Source organism: Sapajus apella, unplaced genomic scaffold (assembly GCF_009761245.1).
Source record: "Sapajus apella isolate SASKATOON/1434 unplaced genomic scaffold, GSC_monkey_1.0 scaffold41, whole genome shotgun sequence".
In the NCBI taxonomy this organism is placed as follows: Eukaryota; Metazoa; Chordata; class Mammalia; order Primates; family Cebidae; genus Sapajus; species Sapajus apella.
This window is the reverse complement of record NW_022436981.1, coordinates 17,580,623-17,605,689: the sequence shown is the minus strand read 5'-3', so window position 1 is coordinate 17,605,689 and position 25,067 is coordinate 17,580,623. Positions and strand designations below refer to the sequence as shown.

The window sequence follows — 25,067 nt, the reverse complement described above, 5'->3', positions numbered from 1 at the left end:
AGTCCTCTACATTGCGTTCTAAATAAGCTACAATTCCAGCTGCTGGCTGAATAGTTGCTAAGACACAATCTCCTGGTTCTTACTTCCCTTCTGTTACCTGTAAACCTACACCAACTAAGATAACTTGAAAATGTCATGTTTTTCTCAAACCCAAATAGGATTGACCATTAAGGGCATTTATACATTGCAAATGAATTATTTAATAGCAAATTTGTCTCCATTGTATTTTAAAAAGATGAGATTTAAAATAAAACTAGATGAGTCTTACCTGTGTATATATTCTACTAGTGTTATCTAAGATCTGATAATACTATTGTAATTCTATTTATCCATTTAGCAAAAGCAATCAATTTATTTCAGATTACCTTTAATCCAAAGAGACGGTAAAAGTATGTATCTTTTCCAATGAAACTTGTTATAATTTAAACAATTGAAAGTGAATGGAGAGACATAAGAAAGTTAAGGATATTATCTGAACTAATTCAATTCCAATTTTCAATAAAACAAATTCAATTCCTGTGTAACAGTCTCCTCCCTGTTGATTAAAAAAACACTGACAATGAAGTGGCGAATTTGGCAATAGAGCATTCATTCTAAGAAAATAACAGTTGATGAAAATTTATGGAATCTGGCCAGCCTGGTGGCTCACACCTGTAATCCCAGCACTTTGGGAGGCCGAGGCGGGCAATCGCAAGGTCAGGAGTTGGAGACCAGCCTGACCAACATGGTGAAACCCCTGTTTCTAGTAAAAACACAAAAATTAGCCAGCTTTGGCCAGGCGTAGTGGCTCACGCCTGTAGTCCAAGCACTTTGGAGGCCAAGGTGGGCGGATCACCTGAGGTCGGGAGTTCAAGACCAGCCTGACCAACATGGTGAAACCCTGTCTTAAAAAAAAAAAAAAAATTAGCCAGCTTGGTGGTATGGGCCTGTAATCCCAGCTACTTTGGAGGCTGAGGCAGGAGAATCACTTGAACCCGGGAGGCAGAGGTTGCAGTGAGCCCAGATCATGCCACTACAGTCCAATCTGGGTGACAGAGCAAGACTTTGTCTCAAAAAAAAAAAAAAAAAAAAAAAGTCAGTAGTGGTGATGCATGTGCAGCTACTTGAGAGGCTGAGGGACAAAAATAGCTTGACCCTGGGAGGCCGAGGTTGCAGTGAGCCAAGACTGCACCACTACGCTCCAGCCTGGGTGACAGAGCAAGGCTCTGTCTTAAAAAGAAAAAAAAAAATTATATATATATATATATATATATATAGGGACTCTTTGTTGTCTTTTCAAATATTCTAAGTCTAGTTTTTTAAAAGATGTTTCTGCTTTTTATTTTATTTAAGACAGAGTCTGTATTAGTTTGCTTTCACTCTGCTAATAAAGACATATCCGAGACTGGGAAGAAAAAGAGTTAAACCTTACAGTTTAAGGTAAAAAAGAGTAAACTTACAAATTCACACGGCTGGGGAGGTCTCCGAATCAGGATAGGAGGCAAAAAGTACTTCTCAGAAGGGGCAAGAGAAAAATGAGGAGGAAGCAAAAGCGGAAACCCCAGATAAACCCATTAGATCTCGTGAGACTTATTCACTATCACGAGAATAGCACAGGAAAGACCGGCCCCGAGATTGACTTACTTCCCTCTGGGTCCCTTCCACAATACGTGGGAATTCTGGGACATACAACTCAAACTGAAATTTGGGTGGAGACACAGCCAAACCATGTCAGAGTCTCACTCTGTCACCCAGTGTAGTGGCACAATCTTGGCTCACTGTCTCCTCCGCCTCTGGGGATCAAGTGGTTCTTGTGCCTCAATTTCACCATATTGGCCAGGCTGGTCTCCAACTGCTCTTCTCAAGTGATCGGCCGATCTCAGCCTCCCAAAGTGCTGGGGTTACAGGCGTGAGCCACCGCACCTGGCCTGTTTTTTCTTTAAAGGAACCCACCTGCTGCAATTAGTCAGGTGCTCAATAAATAACAACACATAAGCTAAGTCTATAAAGGCTTATTGCACAAAGAAAGCACCCAAATACACAGTGAGCTGAGATTGCGCCACTGCACTCCAGCCTGGGTGACAGAGTAAGTCTCCATCTTAAAAAAAAAAAAAAAAAAAAGGTCCAAAAAGCGCCCAAATACTTCAGCTGTAGAATTATTCTTTATACAGTATCTGAGACCATTATAGTCTCTTTCCTTCATTTTTTGTCTTCCTACTTAGCATTCACAAAAGGTATCTTTTCTTTAGGCTAGAGTAGACCTAGAAAATTTTCTCTTGCCTATTTTTTTTTGGCGGGGGGCATGAGGGAGGAATAGAAAAAGAAGGTAAACTTTGAAGCATGTACTTATTAATGCACTTAATGTCCAGAGCACACTGACTACATTATTTTTTTAGTGTAAAATATAATTTAAAATTTTATGCATTTTATGATTTCTATTTATTTCTGTATGCACTACCTTTGAGTATTTCTGTATTGAAATAATAGTGCTGATATGATCTTCTCCATTAGTAGGTTCACAAAATATCATGGCTTGCTTTACTCACTGGTTTGCATACTTACTATTGAAATGCAACCATGTAGCAGTTTCACAGCACAGAGTGGCATGCAAGAGTTTTCTAAACAGGTAAAATTTAGGTGAAACTACACAGGACCACTGTTCAAACCAGAAGCCACGCTTTTCTTAAGGTTAAACATAGTTCCTTCACATTTTTCTCTTTCCTTCTCTTCTGTTATCAGATTGTGTTAGATTTTGCAATGAGGTCAAGGGTAGATGCAGAAGAAGACGATGGGATTGTTTTGCCAAAATAAGGCTGATAGGTTCTAGATTGAGTGTAGTTTCCATTACTTGTTTAAGAATGGACACACAGAAATATTAAGATAAAAAATGAATCAGGCCCAATATCCTTTCCTCTATATCTGCATATGTAAAGTAAAGTTCTTTTCTGTTGTTAGTAAGAAAATATGAGAGTAGAAAATAGAAGGTTTTAAATTTTTTGATTTGTTCATATATTAATAGATCTATTATTTATCATAGCTTTTTCACATTCCGTGTGACCCTGAGAAGTTTACTTACTCTTTCTGTGATTCAGTTTCCTCCTTTCGAAAGTGGGGACAATAATGTTCAGTTTACTCACTCATAGGAGTGGCTGTAAGGATTGAATGAATACTTATAAGGGTTAGCGCTTTTCTTCTTTCCCTTCCCTTTTGTCTTCCTCATTGTATTTGTATTTCATTTTTGTAGACTAGGAGTTATTACTTTCTGTGCAATCTGCTTAAATATATGCATCCTAAGGTGATTTTTGAGTGACTGTACATGGTTTGTGCCAAATATAAAAGTACCTTCTATTCTGCTTTCAACTCACTGCCTTCTGCTTCTCAATAATCTGATGATCTTTTTGTCTACTGGAACCACATTAGACTGATAACAAGTTCTCTGTCTGGTTTTTCCAAATGGCACACTAAGCCAATTATTCCCTGGCCATCATTTACATTACATCTACCTTTAGGACCTCTATTATTTTTTCAGGGCTGCCGTAACAAAGGACCATAGACTGGGTGGCTCAAACAACAGAAATTTATTTCCTCACAGTTCTGGAGTCTGTAGGTCCAAGATTAAGGTGTTGGCAGTGTTGGTTTCTTCTGAGGCCTCTCTCCTTGGCTTGTTGATGGCCATCTTCTCCCTATGTCTTCACATCATCTTCCCTCTGTGCACCTGTGTTCAGATTTCCTCTTCTTACAGGGACATCAGTCATATCAGATTAGGGCTTACCATACTGACTTCATTTTAACTTAATTACCTCCTTAAAGACACTGTCTCCAAATACGGTCACACGCTGAAGTACTGGCGGTTAGGACTTTATTTAGCATATGAATCTTCAGGAAACACAATTCAGCCCATAATAGGACCTTACTTTTCTCATCACGAAGTTGATATCTTAAATTTCTGTCCAACTGCCTACCTTGTGAAATTTCCTAAACTTTTCCCTTATCTTTATAATTCATCACTGACAAGTCATTTTTAAATTATGAAATGATACTCTACAGTCGTCTTCTATTTCAAAAATTATTGCCAGGCATGGTGGCTATAGGCATGAATCCTAGCACTTTGGGAGGCTGAAGTTGGCAGATCACTTGAGTCGGGAGTTTGAGACAAGTCTGCCCAACATGGTGAAACCCCGTCTTTCCTAAAAAAATACAAAAAAATTTAGCTGGGCATGGTGGCTGCTGCCTGTGATCTCAGATACTCCGGAGGCTGAAGCAGGACAATCACTTGAACCTGGGAGGCAGAGGCTGCAGTGAGCCAAAATCATGCCACTGCACTTTGGCATGGGTGACAGAGCAAGACTCTGAATCAAATAAATAAAATAATAGAATAAAATAAGGTAGGTGAGGTATGGTAGTATGCCTGTAGTCCCATCTACTCAAAAGTTTGAGGTGGGAGGATGGCTTGAGTCCGGTAGATAGAGGCTGCAATGAGCTATGATAACGCCACTGCAGTGGGACCCTGTCTCAAAAAAAAAAAGTTATTGACCAAAGTTAATCTCAGTACTGATCTCTGTGATATCTCTCCCATTGCCTGGCTTCCTCTAAAATTCATGCTCTAATTTTTGGCACTAACATTTTTTAGAATCCATGATAAAGTATTTTCTGTGAATACAGTTGTCCCTCAGTATTCACGGGGGATTAATTCCAGGCTCTGTGGAGCATACCAAAATCTGCAGTGGCTCAAGTCTCTGATAAAGTGTTTGTATGTAACGTATGCACATGCTTCTGTATACTTCATATATCATCTCTTAAATCATTATAATACCTAATACAATAAATATATTATGTAAATAGTTGTTATACTGTGTTGTTTTAGGACTATTACAAGAAAAAAAATGCTTCTGTACCTGTTCAGTACCAATGCATTTTTTTCCTGAGTATTTTTGATCTCTGGCTGGTTGAATCCATGAAAGAGGAACCCATGGATACAGATGGCTGCTAGTTGTATAATCCAATAGTGAGTGATTCACCTTTAAGATAATCTCTCATTGGAAGGTCTGAATTTAAAGTCTAGACACTTAACCTTTGCTTGTTGTCCTTATTTATCTATTTTCTTATTATTTTTTTGGAGACAGAGTCTTGCTCTGTTGCCCAGGCTGGAGTACAGTGGTGTGATCTCAGCTCACTGTAATTGCCCCCTCCCGGGCTCAACCAATTCTCCTGCCTCAGCCCTCCAGGTAGCTGGAATTACAGGAATGGCATGGAATGCCACCATGCCTGGCTAATTTTTGTTTTTAGTAGAGACGGGGTTTCACCATATTGGTCAGGGCGGTCTCAAACTCCTATGCTCAGATGATCCATACTGGCCTTTGCCTCCCAAAGGGTTGGGATTACAGGTGTGAGGCATCACACCCTATCTCTTATTTATCTTTTAATTTACCTCTTCAAAGAATGCTACTAGATGACTATAATATTCCCTTACAGAAACCACATTACTCTTTTCCCAGTAGATTACCCTCTCTAAATATTTATTGAGTCAGGGAAAGGAACATGGGTTCTTTTGCTGAACTTCAGTGTTGAGTGTATAGTCAAGATATTGTGCAGTTCCAAGACCATTAAAATGGATTATTAGATACAAAGCATTGTCAAGAATGACATTTAGGTTAACTGGTTATGGCTAGGAACACAGAAATTAATACCTGATGGAAAGTGATGCAAAAAGCAGGAAATGAGATTGGAAATATGAAAGACAGGTTACAAAAACAAGGTGAGAGAATCCAAAAGGGAGATAGCCAGAAACAAATAAGCCAAAAAAAAAAAAAAAAAAAAAAAAAAAAACCTCTGGAAGTCAATGATATTATCAATAGCTGGATTAAGGTCAATGTATTTGTAAGTAAGATACAAAAAGTAAAATGTTTACCTGATAGCATGTTTCTCCCACTAAATTTTGGATTATAGATTAAGCTCTATGTATTCATTCTATCTGTATCCACAAAGGGGTTCATCACAGAGTCTCTTGCTTATAAAGATTTTATGAAACTTCCAAGTAGGGGGGCAAGAGTCTATAATTCCAAGATCCTTTTAATAATTTATAAGTCCTTAAATCTCTGCCTATTTACAAAATTAACGAGAAATTATATGTATTTCTACATTTTCAACTTATAATTTTTTAAAAACTGTTAAGTGAATACTATCTGGTCCCAATATATTAACATCCTATTTATTAACTGATACAATAATGGAATTAGCAAAGTATTTGGTATTAGGAAATCGGGTTTGAGGTCTCAGACTTTTTGCCTATATAAAATTGGATGTCAGTCCTTCAGCAATTTGCCATTACTTATAAACAGGGCATAACACAGATGTATGTATTGGGTTGGCCATGTCAACTAAAAGGTAGGTTATTAGCATATCTTTCTGATTTTGCCTACATTTTGGAACTGACCTTGGACTTCATTTTAAGTCGATAGATCCAAGATTGTAATTCCCACCTAAGAGAAACTAAACAAGTTTATAGGGAGCAATTGAGAGTGAAATGCTTAGGAAACTATGGATAAGTTACAGTTAAGTTAAAAGCTCTGAGGCAGGTTGGAGGCAAAGTTTAAGAGCCAAGAATATAGAGTTTGAAACGGAAGACAACTAGGAACGAATGAGGAATAAAGGAGTAAAGTCTAGAGTAACGGCTGAAACAGCCTTAGCTTGTCAACAGCTGAACTTTTTCCAACTGATTGTATCAATATGGCGATTTTGGCTATAATTAACAGAAAACCACAGCTTAAATAAATCAGGAAAACATAATTTCATATAAGAGGACTCTTGAAGACAGAGTGATCCAAGTTTAGTTAACTTGGCTTAAGAGCATCATCAAGAAAACCGGTTTTTGTTATACACATTTTTGTAGATCTGCTGTACTCAACATGGAAACCAGTTCTCAGATGTATTCTCTGTACAGGTGTAAGATGGCTAAAACAGTTTCCATCTTCACAATCAGATATCAAAATGTCTAGTAACAGAAAGGGTGCTTCCTTCCTTGTGTCATTATTTTAAAATTTATTTACATGTAATTTTTAAATGATTGCATTAGATTTCCAGGGCTGCCATAATAAAGCACAGAAATTTATTTTCTCATAGTCTGTAGTCTCGAAGTACAAGACCAAGATATCACAGGTTTGTTTTTTTCTGAGGCCATCCTCCTTGGCTTGCACATGCTCACATTCTGTGTGTCCCCACATAGTCTTTCCTCTGTTTGCTTATCCCTGGTGTCTTTTCGGGTGTCCACAGTTCCTCTCAAAAGGACATCAGTCAGATTAGATTAGGGACTTCCCATACAACCTCATTTAATCTTAGTTACTTCATTATAGACATTATCTCAGCTGGGTGTGGTGGCTCGCGCCTGTAATCTCAGCACTTTGCGAGGCCGAAGTGGGATCACCTGAGGTCAGGAGTTCGAGATCAGCTAGCCTGACTAACATGCTGGAACCCTGTCTCTACTAAAAATATAAAATTAGCCGGGCATGGTGCCACATACCTGTAATCCCAGCTACTTGGGAGGCTGAGGCAGGAGAATCGCTTGAACCTGGGAGGCGGAGGTTGTAGTAAGCCGAGATTGTGCCATTGAACTCCAGCCTGGGCAACAAGAACAAAACTCTACCTTAAAAAAAAAAAACAAAACAACAAGAAACGTTATTTCCAAAGGCATTATATTCTAAGGTACTGGGAGTTAGAGCTTCAACATATAAGTTTAACACAATTCAGCTCATAACAATAGTGGAAAACCTTTCCATAAGTTTCTCCCATATCATCTCCCTCATGTATGTCTCATTGTATGAAATTATGTCATGTGATTGTGCTTAAACCAATCCTTGGAAAAAGAACTGGGGTCATAATTACTGGCATAGGCCTATCAAGATTTACTCTTGGAACTGAAAATAGGGTAACCCCTCCTTGGTTCTTGTGGCATGAAGAGAGGTAGGCACCAGATGAAATCAGGGCCCTTTAAGCATGGAAGAAACTGGGGAGGACTGCTAGGAAGGCAGCCAACTGGTGTGCACAATCATCATAGCTTTGTGGTTTATGGGTAATTTGGGTTGCTCTAAATGTTTAGAAGCAGAAGAGACCATAAAAACACTAAGTAGTAGTAAAATATAGGGAAATGAAACCAGACATTTGGGATCCTTTTAGAATGTCAAGTTAGAGAGGTGGTAAGAAGCTGGTATATGTGAGACAATATTAAGGGATAATCAGAGATAAAGGAGTTTGAAAGGGTGGCTCAATAAACAGTTCTACAAATTCTGACTTTGCAGTGCAGGCAGTATACTGTATCCTCTATGGGTTATTTAGCCTCTCTGACCTTTATTTGCAATATGGGAATGATAAAATCAATTATTTCACAGATTTGGAGGATTAAATAAGACAACTCAGTGAAAAAGTTATTAAAATATAAAGTACTACATGGATATTAGAAAATATTACTATGTATAATTAACAGTATTGAATCTAGTATATGACTTGTCTGTGTCCAGCACAATTTGAGAAAGTTAGTTGAGTAAAGACTTAGAATTTATATAATCTATTTTGTGTCTTATTTTTATTTATGATAGCATAATTTACACTATGATCATCAGGTAATTACCTGGATAAAAGACGTCCTGTTCAAAAGATTTATCTCTAAGTTTTAGTCTATTTTGTGTATCCTAATTGCTGTGTGAATATGCCGTTGTTCCCCTGGGTCGGTGTATGTGTATACAACTCTGTGTGTGTGTGTGTGTGTGTGTGTGTATGCAAGTGTGTGTGTATGTGTGTGTAATGGTTAAGCAAGGTTTCTGTGTGATTTTCTGTATGTATGAACCTATGAGTTGGTTGACTTCCCTTCTGCCACTGGGAAAGTTAAAAAAAATATCCACTTTTGGTTGGATGTGGTCGCTCACACCCGTAATCCAAACACTTTGGGAGGCTGAGGGGGGAGAATTGCTTGAGCTCAGGAGTTTGAGATCAGCCTGGGCAACAGAGCTATACTATGCCTCTGTACAAAGAAACAAACAAATAAATCTGCTCTTTTAAAGGTGCTTAGGGCGTTAGTTCTTAATGTGAACAAAAGCAGGAAAGGTTAAGCAGTCTTTTGAACTTGAGATATATACACCTGTAGCTATTTAATTAATTAGAATGTGTGCCTTACATAAACTTAGAAAGATCACTGAGCCATATAATCTCTTTTGTCTTTTTCATGGCTAATGATGATGGTAGTAGTACTGACTTCCACCCATTCTCGAACAGCTATAACTTAACAGTATGTGACAACTGTAAGTCTTACTATATATGTGTATGTTGTACAGTTATATCTTAGCTTGCGTTTGCCAGGAAGCAGAGCTTGAGACAAAGTCTTACTTCAAAACACTTTACTGGGGAGTATGAGTCCAGGGATCAAAGGTGAGCCAAACAGAAGATGCAAAATGAGAATGTATTATCAATTGTGTATCTCTACAGGTAACGAGCTGCTCAGTCACCCAGCCACATGAAATGTGTTTTAGGATGTCCTTCTGCTTCTGAGATAGTGAGAAACATTTACCTCTCAATGGTCAAATGATTCACTTTACCCTCTTGGGTAACAGATGCATGGGTGCAAAGCATGCTTCTGTGTCATCTCACATAGTGAGGTCAAGAGAACACCTGGGCAGAAGATGAGAGGCTCCTGTGGACTGGTCCGAGGTAAAGTGCTATAAAGGGGAACCTATACTAAAGTGGTTGGAGGTGGACAGACTGGTTGCTTCACCTGCAGCCAGAATGCAAGGCAGGTGAGGTGTAAGGCTAAAAGGATGCATAAAGGCATATCCAACATACTATATATATACACCAATAATTTTGGTTAACTAGGGTTTTACTGTTAAAATAAACATTGCTAGTATTTATAGTGAAAAGATATTTCAGTTATATAAAAACGTATGTTCTCTTCAATGTGGACGGCATTCTCTATATTTTAAAATGCTTACTTATGAAATTTGCAGAGGAAATATAATATTCAAGTGTCCTGTTTTAAGCTTTCTATTTCCTCTTGAAAAATGAGAATCCTTAATGATTGAAGAAGAATAGCACTTGGGGAACTGCTTTTATTTTTAAGTTATCAGGAAATTTAATATGTGTGCTAGTAGGTTCAGCATGAGTGTGAAAATGTGATATAGTGTTTAAGAGTTGTCATATAGTCAGGAAGGAACATTTTCTTTAGAATTAAAGAAACAATATTATCCCTTAGTGACTTTTTGTTGACATTCAACTAATGACAGAGGGACATTTCTGTTTCCTTAGAGGGCACTATGCTTTTAGGTATAATGCTATGCTCTGAGGGTAATTTCTGAGCTCCATTGCTTGCTATGTCTAGAGTTCAGCAAGATGAAATGGCAGTATCAAGCAGCCACCTGCATTTTATTATAATTTCTTACTGTAATTATAGTTATGGCCATTTTGATCCAATTTAATTTTTCTTGATGAATGAGTTAATTTGCAGACTTGTGATGAGTTAAGTTGTGATATTCATGGTCTTTCAGAAACAACAACTTCAAATGGTATTAACAAGTTGTATTGAGGAGGCTTTCTATTGGATATTTTTTGTGAAGGAAATGCTGGTCTGTTTGATACTACTTTTCAGAAGAAGTTATTTTCAAGAAGGGTGGGGTCTATAGAAGAAGGCCAATTTTGTCTTAGTACTACTACCCTTTTCTTTCAGCACCAAGGTCAAGTATTTCACATTGAAATTTAAGGGCAGTGGTTGAATTTTGAGCAGAGGATGGAGTTTCATCAGCCAGCTACATTCTTCCTGAGGGTGCCCTGATTTGAGCTATTTCTGAAAAAACTGGCATACAAATTACAGAAAATTTGAAATTAATTGACATCCATATGTTTTATTTTCCATCATAAACTGTTCTCTGTAAAAAAAAAAAAATCAAATTTCTTTGAGACAGGGTCTCACTCTGTTATCCAGGCTGCAATGCAGTGGCACAATTACGACTCACTGTAGCCTCGACCTCCCAGGCTTGGGTGATCCTCCCACCTCAGTCTCCTGGGTAGCTGAGACTATAGGTATGTACCACTATGCCCAGCTAATTTTTTTGTATTTCTTTTTAGAGATGGGGTTTTGCCATGTTGCACAGGCTGATCTCAAACTCCTGGGCTCAAGTGTTCTGCCTGCCTTGGCCTCTGAAAGTGCTGGGATTACAGGAATGAACCACCACACCCAGCCCATCACTTTTAATTTGTTTGTCTATCAACTGAAAATAATTTTCCCATACTTTCTTTTTGCAAATTGAGATCAAATTCCAAATAGGGTTTCCGTATTTCCATATAGTTTCTGAAATATTCAAACCTGTGTTAAATGCAAAGCAAAAACATGCATATAAAAGGCAAATACAACTCATGGCATCTGGAATGAGGATAAAAACACAAAAATTTAGGAAAAAAAGACAAAAGCTATTTTTTATTTTGATGCCACAATGAACACAATTTTATCCTGTTGGCTAACCTGCAACATGGTAAATAAAAATGCTCCTTCCATAACTTCTCTATGAAGGCTGAAAAAAAAAATGTGTTCAAAAAGTGAATGTTATTGAGTCAATCACATAAGACTCCACCTGTCAAACAGCAGATTTAACTTGGTGATGCTTATGACGCTGTCTACCAAAAGGGAGCAGCTTGAACATAAAAATAGGTCTGTGCCCTAGGGAGGAATGCTGTTTCCTTTCCTGTGATATGCATCTGCAGACTCATCTCCATCAAGAATACCAATTCAAATTGATTTTATTGCTTTCTGTTCTGTATTTATTTTAGATGTCTGCCGAGTGCCTACCATTATGTGTAAGGTGGCACAGAAATTCAATAGCAGGCAGACAAGGTCTCTGGTTTTTTGAAAACCTTTTTTGAGAGATATATGTCGAAACAGACACATTCAAATAATGAAAAACAAAACCCCGCAAATGACTAAAACCCATAGTAGATCTTTAGCTAGAAAATAATTTCATGGCAGATTGCTTCTACAGCAACTACAATTAACTACAGCAACATTTTACAAGCCTGGAAAATTTTTGTAAAAAAACAAAAACAACTAAACTAGCTTCATGGATCTTACTCCAGAGAGTTTGATTTTAAGTAAGTTGAATGCATGAACTAAGGCTGTATTTTTAACAAGCCTCTGAGGTGCTTCTGCTAATCATTGAGTTATTGACCACTGGAGCAAGAGGAGTTAAAGAGGACCTGCTCTAGTCTGCCTTGACACACACACATCATACAAATACTAATCACTGAGAAAAACTGAGCAGGCAATTTTATTGGCAATACCGATAAAGAAAGAAATAACATCAACTGTGCTTCCATCTTCTCCTATTTTTCCTCCCATGTGCAAGTCATCCCTGGGGAAGTTGTGACTAACCATGGATGGTATGCTGAGGCCCTTCTTAAGGAGTAATCTGATGGCACTTGACATCTGCTGAGGCTTGTGTCTAGAAGAAATGAGAGGATGTGCCAATAACATCAGTGTCTCCTCATTTTTGAAGTTCAGGCCTCATACCCCCTTCTCTTTGTTCTGTTTACTTAAACATATCAGTGCCTGAATGATCCATCTTCCTCAAGGCTGCTACATCATAACTAGGAGCCTTTTTAAAAAAAAATTTTGGGGCATTTACTTTCTGGGGTACTCAAGAAAGCACATGCTTTTAATTGAGAGATGGGTGGGACAATGGATCATTCTGTCGATTTTAACAATCTCGTAATTGTTAACAGCATTATTTTCCGGCATTTTCTGAGACTCCCTATCCACTTCCAGGTGAGGAGAGTAACAGGGGAGGAAACCCTGCAGAGGAGCAACAAGTTCAAAATCCAGTCCTTTAATTATCTTGCTTAAAATTCTTCATTGGCTCTTTAATGCCCTCACAATAAAGCAAACTCCATAAACATGGCTTACAAAATAATTGTTACAGTTTGAATATTACCCCCCCAAATCACATGTTGAAATTGATTCCCAATGTGGAGGTGGGGACTGGTGGGAAGTGTTGGAGTCATGGTGGCATATCTCTCATGAATAGATTAATGACCTTTCATGAATAGATTAGAATAACCTCTCATGAATAGATTAATGCTCTCTCAGCATGGGGTGAGGGTTGTGTGAGTTCTCATTCTTATTAGTTTCCAGAGAGTTGTTTGTTCAAAAAGAGCCTGGCACCTCCCTCCTTTTTCCCTCTTGCCTCCTCTCTCACAAGTGATTTCTGTGCATGTGGCTCTCCTTCACCTTCCCCAGGAGTGGAAGTGGCCTGAAATCCTCACCAGAAGCTGATATGGTGCCATGTTTCCTGTGCAGTCTGCAGAACCATGAGCCAGATAAACCTATTTTCCTTATAAATTACTCAGCCTTAGGTATTCCTTCATAGCAACACAAATAGAGTAAGACAGCCATTAATATCATGCCTACAACAGAGACAGTGCTATGCATTAAACATTATCTCAGCCCCCTACATTTTCTAGGTCATTTTAATTTTGGGGGTGGGGTGGGAGAAGCATATGACTAGTGCTCACCAATAGGCTGTCGATAGAAGTAGACTGAAGTATATAAAAGCCATTCAGGGCCGGGCGCGGTGGCTCAAGCCTGTAATCCCAGCACTTTGGGAGGCCGAGGCGGGTGGAACACGAGGTCAAGAGATCGAGACCATCCTGGTCAGCACGGTGAAACCCCGTCTCTACTAAAAATGCAAAAAATTAGCTGGGCATGGTGGCGCGTGCCTGTAATCCCAGCTACTCAGGAGGCTGAGGCAGGAGAATTGCCTGAACCCAGGAGGCGGAGGTTGTGGTGAGCCGAGATCGCGCCATTGCACTCCAGCCTGGGTAACAAGAGCGAAACTCCGTCCCCCACCCAAAAAAAAAAAAAAAAAAAAGTCATTCAGATGTCTGTTTCCCTGCTGTGGTGATCAAGAAAGACAGATGTTTCTAGTGTTGCAGATATGAGATGGTATCTCCATTACTCTGGATCCCTAAGTGGTTGTGTTCATCAGATGCTGCAGCTAAACCGAAATTCTTTCAGTTCCTTGGTCATGCTTACCTGTCATCCTTTGCAAATACTTTTTTCTTTCTAGAATGCTTTTCTATCTCTTCTTCAAGTGTTTAACTCTTTTTCTTTTAATCTGGTTTAATCTTCTACCTAGACCACTAAAACTTTTTCCATAACAGCAATAAGGCTGTTCCTCTTTCTTATTAATGAGTTTTGTTTGTTTGTTTGTTTTTGAGATGGAGTCTCACTCTGTCACCCAGGCTGAAGTGCAATGGCATGATCTTGGCTCACTGCAACCTCCGCCTCCCAGGTTCAATGATTCTCCTGCCTCAGACTCCTGAGTAGCCGGGACTACAGGCGCATACCACCTCACCCGGCTAATTTTAGTAGAGATGGAGTTTCACCATGTTGATTAGGCCGGTCTCAAACTCCTGACCTCAAGTGATCCCCCCACCTTGGCTTTCCAAAGTGCTGGGAATACAGACGTGACCCACCATGCCCAGCCCAAGTGTATAACTCTTTTCTTGGTCAGAACATCACTTTCTCCAGGAACCTTATTTTGATCTTCTAGGTTTACATTAGGTTTTCTTTCTACAGAATTATCCTGTGCTTATCACACCATGAGGTAATTAATTCCCTGCTTCTTTATCCTTGCAGGGATATCCTGGTTCTTTGAAAGATTGAATGAACAAACTCCCAAGGCTGAGTTTGGAGAGCCGGGGCAACAGGTGGAGTGAGGGAGGCAGGATGGCAGCACCTAGAAGGCTGTGGAAAATTTGCCTTCAGGGCATGCAGATGATGGTTATCAACCCCCACTCTGCTGCCTGGTTGATTGCTAGGCTTCTTACACCCTCTGGGTTGCTCTCTTCCTATTGGCTTGCCGTAATTCATAAAAGATATGTTAGTGTCTATTGCCAAATATTAAGAAAGTCAGCTGGCTCCAGAATTCTAAGTGGCAAATGTTTACTATAAGCCAGATGAAGACAGCCTGTTCCCTTAGCAATATTTTGCTCTAAGTAAGAGGAAAATTAGTCTAAAATTAAATTTAGATATAATGTCAAAAAGAATCAGTGCATATCTGTCTACTTATTTTTAAGATATTATTTGCACCTAATTTTCTTAATATGGGAGCAGTCTGTTCCAGATTAGAAAAGTACAAAGAACTTCAAATAGTATATTTTTCTTTTGTTCTGCTTTGTTCTGGATTTGGTAGCTTAGGAACACTCAGATGAATTATGTTTGGACAAGAATAATGGCCACTTGTGAATGTAGACCTCTGTTAAAATGCACTTTGTATGTTCTCATAAAAGTTATTCACCCTGAAATCTTGTTTTAGCTAGTAAACTGATTCAATCTGAAAGTAGATGAGTTTTAAAAAGTCAAATAAAATGCAATTTCTATTTCCTTTTTTCATTTTAAGCCTATTCTCTGATGATTCCTTTCTCATATTTAAAATTCTACTGGGCCCAGGTAAGAGGCAGTCAGATAATTAAAAAAGAAGTTAAAGAGAAATGCAATGGATGAATGTTTTCTAGAAGCTCAGAAAAGGCTGAGTATACCCATTGCCATTTGTTTGAGTCTATTAGGGAGCTATAGTGCAGAATATTGAATTTAAGCATAGTGATTTTTCTAGATATCAGCATCAGTAACCAGAGGGCTTGCTCTTCATCAAGGTAATCTTCATCCTTCATAAGCTTGGCTCTGAATAAATAGAAAGTATTGATTAAGAAAAGTGAGGATGCGGAATCATGTTGATGTTTCGTAGGTTTTCGATAGTACTCCTGGTGTTGATTATCTGCCTTGGTCTCTGCTGTGAGCCCAGGGTGTCTCTTCAGAAATGTTCTGTGTTTTGCCCTTAATAATAAGCTTTTGGGTTAAGTAAAAAAGAAATAGAAAGCTTTGTCTCTGCCTTTGAAGGGTGTAGGAATGGTTAGGGAGAAAAAACCCCAGAAAATTCAAGCACAGTTAGCAAGCATCAGGAGAACATGGGCAATACAATCTGGTATGAAGCGGGGTCTGTGGAGTAAAGAATCATATATCATGGAGAGAGCACAGTGCCGTGTCTTAGAACATGAGTTTGGACTGCCTGGGTTTGATATCATTCAGTACTGTTATATTTAATTTGTGACATTAAGAAAATTACTTAATCCCTAGGCAAAATAAGGATAGCATAACATTCACTTCATTTGGTTCTAAGGACCAAATGAAATAACATGTAGAAAGTGATTATCATGATACCTAGAACATAGTATATGCTCAAAAAACATTAGCTATTATTATCGATATCATAGGCAATATTTTTGATCAGGGAATTACTTAAAGGAAGTAATTTTCTACTCATTTCCTAACATGCTATCTTTCTCTCTTGCTTTTCTTATCTTATTTCCAAACTCAGCATTATCTAGACCCTTTAAAAAGTTTATCAAAGTTGAGAAACAATAACACTTATTATTAAAAATAATGTACTGGCCGAAGGCAAATTGCCTTAAATGCATTACCTCTTAATCTTGCCAACAACTTATAAAGTAGTTAGTATGTACAGACTAACTTATATATATCAACATAAATGGGTGTTTTGATATTTTCCTTCACATATTAACTGAATAAAAATGTTTCTATGTATGATCCAAGTTTTCTTGCAATTTCAATGCAAACTGGTAGTAATATTTGCCAAGAAAGATAATAATAATTGCTACATAATAGAAATATAAATATATAGTAATAATAGTTAACACTTATGTAATTGTTGCAAGCACTCTTCTAACATAAACATATATGTATATATGTATGTGTGAGAATTAATTTAACACAATTACAAAAAGTCATATTGATTATGAGGACCATCAACAATGTATTCTTTTGGCCACTCTCTAGTGCTTTTTATCAGCTCTGGGTATATTTAACCCAATTTTAAAAATTCTGGAATTCCTTAATTTCTGGAATTTGTACCTGTCAGTCAATGCTTAAAAAAGAAAATGATTAAGAAACAAAAATGGAACTAATTCTTGATAACATGTTATCTTATTGCCCCCAAAAATCCACGATAACATCAATAACAACGGAGTCTTATAACCTAAGCAGAGTTCCCAGGACAATTAATAAATATTTGTGTCAAAATGTCAGATTATCTTCCCAAGATCAGGTTTTCCTAACATTTTTCTTATCAGAAACTTTTTTTTCTCTTTTCCAGTCACAATTTCCTTTTATTCCAAGACCACATTTACACAGCAATATTTCTTTAAGCAAGAGATTGGGAAGTCCAGGAGCAGCACTTGTAATACCTGAGCCAGATGAGGTTTTGTTATCAAGGATGAGGTTTTCCAAGCCAGATGAGTTTTGAAACAGAGAGGGGCCACCAGCCAAGGATGCAAGCAGCCTCTAGAAGCTGGAGAAGACAAGAAAAACGATTTTCCATTTCAGCCTCCCTGTGGATTCATTTTGACCTTCTGACTTCCAAAACCAGAAGACAATACTTTTGTCTTGTTTTAAGCCATTACATTTGTGTTAATTTGTTACAGCAGCAATAGGAAACTAATGTGAATACTAAATGGGAGAATCATTATTTGTTCAAATCTGGTCTTCAAATGTGCCTGTTTCAACTAAAATGTGTTTATGATTCTAAATTATGTATTTTGTCCATTTTAACATCTTGGGAATTGAGATGCATCTAAGAATCAATGACATCTTACAATTGCTGCTGGTCAGAAATGCAAAGCTGCTGTAGTGGCATTACCCTTCTTTATGGAACCTAGAAGCACTGTCAACAAAACTTGCAGAATGGGTGTCAACTATTTCAAAGAAAATGTCAGAAAAAATCATGGAGTGCTATTGAAAACATTTTGTTTTGAAATAATTGCATACTTTTAGGAAAAAATAATACAAATAACTTCTTTATAAGCTTGACCCAGATTCCACAAAGATTAACATTTTACCACATTTATTTGACCATTATTCTATCTCTACCTAGGTAATAAGTATTGGTGTGTTTTTGTTTCTGGAATAACTTGAGAGTAAGTTTTGGGTATGCAGACACAATGCCCTTTGCACCTAAATAATACATAACCATAGTACAGATATCAAAATTAGCCCATTAGCATGGGTAAAATATTCTTACCTAAAGGCATTCCAATTCTGTCAATTGTCCCACAGATGCCACTCCCTCCCCCAACCCCCATTTTGAGACAGAGTCTTGCTCTGTCACCCAAGCTAGGGTCCAGTGGCACCATCTTGGCTGACTGCAACCTCCACCTCCTGGGCTCAAGCCATTCTCATGCCTCAGCCTTCTGAGTAGCTGGGATTACATGTGCCTGCCATCACACCTGGCTAATTGTTTTTGTGCTTTTGGTAGGGACAGGGTTTTGCCATGTTGGCCAGGCTGATGTCGAACTTCTGAACTCAAGTGATCTGCTTGCCTCAGCCTCCCAGAGTGCTGGGATTACAAGCATGAACCACCACTCCCCACCCCACAGATGTGCCTTTTTAGCAAAAGAAAGGGTTACATGTTGTATTCAGTTGTCTTGTCTCTTTAGTCTCCTTCAATCTGAACAATTCTTCAATCTTTCCTCTTTTATGACCTAACAGTTTTGAAGATTACAGGCCAGTTATTTTGTAATTGTTGTATCTTAATCCGAGTTTGCTCTCATGTTTATTCATGATTAGATTCAGGTTATACTTTTTTTTGGTGGAGGAGAAGCGGGGCAGGAAAATCATAGATATCCATTTTCAGTGTAGCACATTAGGAGTTACCTGATGATGTCATTTTGTCTTATCACTAATGTTAACTTTGATCACTGGGTTAACATGACATCACCAAGTTCCTCCATATTGTAGTTACTATTTTTCCTTCAGTAATTAACATGTATCAGGTAGGAAGTAACTCTGCTCATTTAAATATCTTTTTTCTTCTCATAATTTCTTAATAGAGCACTCTTCTAAACCATAGGAACAAAATGGCTGTGGAGGAGGTATGGGAGGTGGTGAGTCACATGTGTTTGCAAGGCGCTTGCATTGGGAGTCAAAGGGATGCCAGCCAGCTTTATGTAGTCTCAAGTAGTTCAGAGCCTTGCACCAACGGCATTTGGTTCTTTGGTAGATTATTTTATGAAATGCTGCAGTGCAGTTAATGTAACAGAGGATATTTTGTGAAAATAAAACATGAGATTGGGCCCAAAAGGTAGACTTTGATTTAAAAAATTGTAGAAAAAAAACCCAATTTATTTACCTTATTTTTTTTTTTGGTATGTGCACACAATAATGCATAATAAAAAGTCTACATACAATTAAGTAACAAAGATCTTTTAAAATAAATATAAATGAATATTCTTAGTGTTAGGAAAGTCTTCTGTCATAATTTTTCTTTTTTATTAGTACATTATGGCATGTTTTACAATTATGGTGTCTTAGATTCCGTATGATGGAAGCTTTGACATTATAGGGTAAGGACTTTGCTGATCTAGGCTTACTATTTTATTCTTTGCTTTCATTTCCCTCTAAATTGTATTCTTTCACTTTCTAAAAGAAAGTTAGATGAAAATAATTTACAATGTATCATCAGCATGATGAGCCCTAGTCAAAACTATGAAGTAGAATAAATTCTTGCTATTTAGAAAATCCCGTTGGTGGCATCTAATCATTATTTCTCCCTCTCTTACCACCCACTCCTCTACACATAAGGGACACAGCTGCTCTTAGAAAAAAATTCAGATCAACTTATTTAAAGTGAGTTAGGAAAGACAGTAGCATCACTCAGTATTCTATCTCAGCATATTTGGATTTTTGTGGGTACAAAGCCCTAGGTCAGCTTGACTAAAGAAATGAAGCCTGAACACTGACACATTTTAGAGCTTCATGAGGTATTATTTTTAGAAAGCTGGGAAGATTTTTATTTTTATTTTACTACATAGAAAATAGCCCAGGACTAAGCAGCCTACCTGAGGTCTTCTGGATACAGTCAGAGAGGTCTGTTTTAGTCACTGTATTTCTTTTGCATGATGAATGAAACAAGAGTAGTAGCATAACCAGAGATTCTGTAGTCACAAAATAGTCTATTTACCTTCATGAGACATAAACACATAATTTCTAAAGTCAACAAACTCAAGGAAGACCCAGATTGGAGGCGATTTTTCAGACATCAGTGACAAAAAGTATAGATTAGAGTAAAAGCCTGTCTCATGAAAAATGAAAAGATTTGGGAATACTGTATTACTCTGCAGAGGGAAGATTAAGGGAAAAATGTGTTTGGTGCAGTAAAAAATATGAACTAGGAATAAGCGGTTCTTTACTAAAACTACTCTGGGCCTCTATTCTTCTCCCATTACTAGTCTGCACCTGAAAAATTATACTGTCTAAATCCAGGAACTTAAAAGGACCAAAAGTCGTTAGTATTGGGTTATAACAATGTAAATCATTCCCTATTTGACAAATAACCACTTATACTAAAAAAATATGTTATTTTGACTGCTGGTTCTCACTGATAGGTAAACGCAGAAAAACAGGTGGTGACAACTTTAGCAGCTGCAGTGAACAGAATTACGACTTCCTTTTCTTTTGGCTCTTAGGAGTTCTCCAGAGGTACAGTAGAAATATCAACACCAGATGGCTCGAAAGCAGATAATATTCATTTTTTATTTATGTCCCATCTATTTCTAAAAAACGGATTTAATATAGTTCAAAATCCCAAATCATTGTCAGAGTGGAAACTTCTAATTGTTCTGAATATAAGTCTCCCTAGGGGGAAAAGTGCTGTTTTCAGTGCTTTACAGAGCAAATCTCTTGGTTTGTTTTTTTATAGAAGTGTTTATAGTAGTTAGTACTTCTTTGACAGGGCTTGTGACTTGAATTGCGATGGTAGGGACCCACCTTGGTCCTGATCCAAAGATTCTAGAAAATAGAAATCATTAGAAGAGTATGCAGGATATGATCTAGGATGTTTCTTTAACTACTTAGATTAAGTCTGAATAGAAACAGTTTAGTTTCTGTAAATGCTCATTAGTAGTTTTACATCTTGCTTTGCCGAAAGGAAAAGACATAATGATAGAAATGAAAACGAACTAACATTTTGAGAAATTAATATATGCTAAATTTTCCACTCTGACAGAAGCAGTCTCTTTGTCTTAGGTTGTCTTTTTGATGGATGTGCAAAAACTGCATGTGATAAAAATCTACGTTTTACAAGCAGGGACAGCTACGTAATTTGCAGGGCCCGGTGCAGAATGAAAACGCAAGCCTCTTGTTCAAAAAGCAGGAAACATGCTTTTTCCTATTTCTAAAGTTTTTTCTCTACTAGTCACAGTATTTTTAAAATTGTGTTATTTACTATTGTGGTTTCCTGGCACGGGGCTACTTGCAGGATGAGTGCAAACCCTGACGGGAACCCAGAGCCCTGCCCTGATACTTGGCAAGCATGGCTTAAGACTCCGTCTACAGATCCTGTGGGATGGATGTTTGGTGGTATTATTGTAGGAATTCTTCGGTCAGGCTTCCCAACTTTTATCTGCGCAAGAAGTTAAATCATCATAAAACAGAACATTTAAATGGATGTTCCCTTCCTTGTTCAGATTTAAAGACATTTAAAGACACTTGGCAAGTAGAGTGCTTACATCTGGCCCCGTCCCTCTCTGTGTCCCTATCCAGGCCTCAGTTGGGAGTGGAGGGCACCAGTGTTGCCGGGGGTGAGGAGAGCATCTTTGAGAACTCATCCTGGGGAGATGTGTAGGCAGGACCCATGTGAGCAAAGGCTCCAAGGCTCCAAGCCTCCAGTGCCTGCTCCAGGTTCCACAGGACTTCACTTACAAAACTCAAAGTCAAAGAAAATTACGAATGTCAAGATAGTGGCCTCTGGGCATTAAAGCCTAAACATAAGGCTCATCCGAGTGTGAGAATCTGCATGACCGTGTAATTGCGCTGGTTGTACAGCTCTGCTCATAAGGTTTTGTGATTCTTATTTTATAGATAAAGAAGTTAAAATGTGTGTTCACACACTAAGTCACAGAATTAGAAATTCAACTTACGTTAATTTGGCTTCTATCCCTGTACCTGGGACACTATGCCAGCATATCTTGTTGGTTACTCTGTTCTGGGATTTACCCCAGGGCTCTGATTTTGCAATGTGTCTTCTTACTTGAGGGAGATGTTATCCAGTGTTAATATTTCAAATGTCTTTACAATAAGCTGAAATTATTGCATTTCTATTATCAAAATGCTAATGTCTATAAATCTCCATGTTGCAGATACCTGGAAGAGAAATGTGACTTTTGCTTATTTTTATTTATTTTTTTTGTATGCAAAGTCTCACTCTCTCGCCTAGACCACGGTGCAGTGGCATGATCTTGGCTCATTGCAACCCCCGCCTCCCAGGTTCAAGCAATTCTCGTGCCTAAGCCTCCCGAGTAGCTGGGAGGCTACAGTTATGTGCCACCACGCCCAGATAATTTTTTAATATTTTCGTAGAGATGGGGTTTCACCACGTTGCCCAGTTTGGTCTCAACCCCTGAGCTCAGGCAATCCGCCCACCTCAGCCTCCCAAAGTGCTAGGATTACAGGTGTCAGCCACTGTGCCTGGCCTTATTTTTCTTAAGTGCTTTGAGTACCCTATTCCTATTAAGACAGTGTGCTTCTGGAAAGAATTCTGTAAACTCAGTATAAAGGCTAACAGTTCTCTTGGTCACTTCCTAGACAGTATTCATTTTCTTATTGTATTGACTCTCCACCTACCTGCACGGGGAGCTTGAGAAACTGGTAGGCCCCATAGTTCAACAATCAAGGCAGAACCTCTGGGGTGAAGACTGGGAATCAGCGCTTCCACATTTTCCTGGTGATTCTCATTTGTAAACACAGTTGTGAACTACTGCTTTGCCTATCACATTGAGTAACCTGACATGAAATATGTTATTTTACAGGAGCCTTTCAGTATCAGAATAAATTTCAAGTTACGTAGCATTGTTGCCACCTAATAGTCAAAATTTTCAATTATACCTGCATATGATATGTTCAAGCCAATGTAGAAATATTTCTCCTGTATATATTTATTAGTCATAATGGACATCTACTTACACTTCAAAAAGTAGCATATTGTGGGAAGTAGAAAAGTTCCTTTTTAAAGTTTCCTTTCTTGTTAAAGACTAAGTGTGCTAATAATTTTATTAAGCCCTATCCTATGTAGCTGTTAGACATGCCATGCTTACAGGCACGTAGTACATTCTATGTCCTTGTACTTTAACCAAGATGTTTGTGCTGGACGTGCTCACAGGCATGTCCCAGCTCGCAGCCTACCTTATACCTGCAGCCCCTTCCTTATTTGGACTTCCTTTTTTTGTTGTTGTTCTCTATTGCTTTTACCTGTTTAGAGGTCTCAAGCTATTAGCCAACTGGGTTTCAGTTTAGATTGTGAGGTCTGGCTCCAGCCAACGGAGACACAGCAGTAAGGACAACCCCAAATGGGTAAGAAAGAAATATGACTGCTTTTCTTTGCTCATTGTACTCTCGTGGCAAGATTGCTGATGGGAATATCCTTTCTGTAGGAAGCAAAAAGAATTGCTTTGCTGAGAGATCCTTTGTCCCACTACTAATTTTTCTTTGTGGCACCAAAAAGAAAAATTTTATACATAACACATATGGTATACATATGGAAATCATATGACTTAAGACCTTGTCTACAGATCAAGCTGGCTGGATGTTTGGTGGTAATATTGTAGGAATTCTCTGGTCAGGCTCTCCAACTTTTATCTGCGCAGAAGGTTAAATCATCATAAAGCGGCACATTTAAACTGATGTTTCCTTCCTTGTTCAGATTTAAAGACATACCTTCAACTTTTATAGAGACAAATATGAGCAACACCAACGTGAAGGAAAGTCTCTGGATTTCCCACAACTGTAACTGAAAGTAGTCATCATTGTGTTAATATTTAGATGTGTCCCACCTGGAACAAGGTGATGGCTTTTGGTCAACTTCCCTTTAGCACAAATAGAGGAATGCTGGTGGGGTTTATGTTTAAATATACATTATGCACACAAATATGTATTTTGCAATGACTCTGCACCATTTTTCCTTCTTACTCCAGAGGATAGAACAGTAAACAAATCAAGATAAAAATCTTTGTCTTCATTAACTTTACATTCCAGTAGGAGGAAACAGACAATAAACAAAATAAATGAATTTTAACCACTAGAGGCTGATAGCTGTTTTGAAGAAAAAGAATGTGACAAGGGAACTAAGAACATTGCAGTGGTAACATGATATGTGTGTGTGGGTGGGGGTGTTAATTTTAAACGGGGTTACCGGGAAACAATTACTGAAAAGGTGACATTTTAATAAAGGCTTGAAGAAGGGGAAGTGGTGAGCTGAGAAGGAGTCTAGAGGCTAACAGCAAGTGCAGAGCCTGGCATTCTCCAGGAATCCCAACAGGACTGTATTTCTGGAATGGAGGGGACAAGAGTGAGAAGGTTCCCATAAATGGTGAGGTCAGAGGGATTTTGAATTTCTGCTGCTGAAGGTACTGAGGAGAATTTTATAAAGCAGTAAGGCGAGTGATATAAAAGATTCACTATCAGAGGAGTACTTGGACCAGATAGCCTTTAGGGTCCCTAGGAAATGCCATGAGGTGCACTTTAGTCTTTGAGAAGGTGTCTTCAACTTCAAAACCAGTCGGGAAAAAACAATGAAAAGTCAAATTCAAAGTTGCCCCCTCTTGAAATGAAAACTCCATGAAGACAAAGGGTTTTACATTTTTTGTCCATTGCTTTGTCTCCAGGAGCTACAAGTGTGCCTGACACACAATATCTGCAAAACGAGTATCTATTGTTTAAATAATGATCATCGAAGTTGACAATCAATCAGCCTCCGCTTTATTCTTGCTGACAAGAAGTTAATTGAAAATCATCCACTTGTTCAACGTTAAAAATTTGGGGTTGTAGTTTTAACATACCTTTCTTTTATAACCATAAACGTATTTTAAAGACTGAAGACAATTGGTCATGTTGCAGTTTTGGCACTTAACATCCTATATCTGCAGGAGAAGATATCTCTTCTCCCAGGTATGTGCATGGCACAGTTCCTCAGGGTCTGTTCAAACCTTCTCTATCC

General features: G+C 38.2%; 1 long non-coding RNA gene across 1 annotated transcript; it reads left to right on the top strand.

Annotated features, from left to right (window-relative positions):
• The first annotated feature begins 4,869 nt into the window (after positions 1–4,869).
• LOC116565876 lies at positions 4,870–23,420 on the top strand. The gene is made up of 3 exons (XR_004275634.1): positions 4,870–4,881; positions 19,320–19,323; positions 23,332–23,420. It is a non-coding gene; the product is annotated as an uncharacterized LOC116565876 (long non-coding RNA).
• Positions 23,421–25,067: the final 1,647 nt, after the last annotated feature.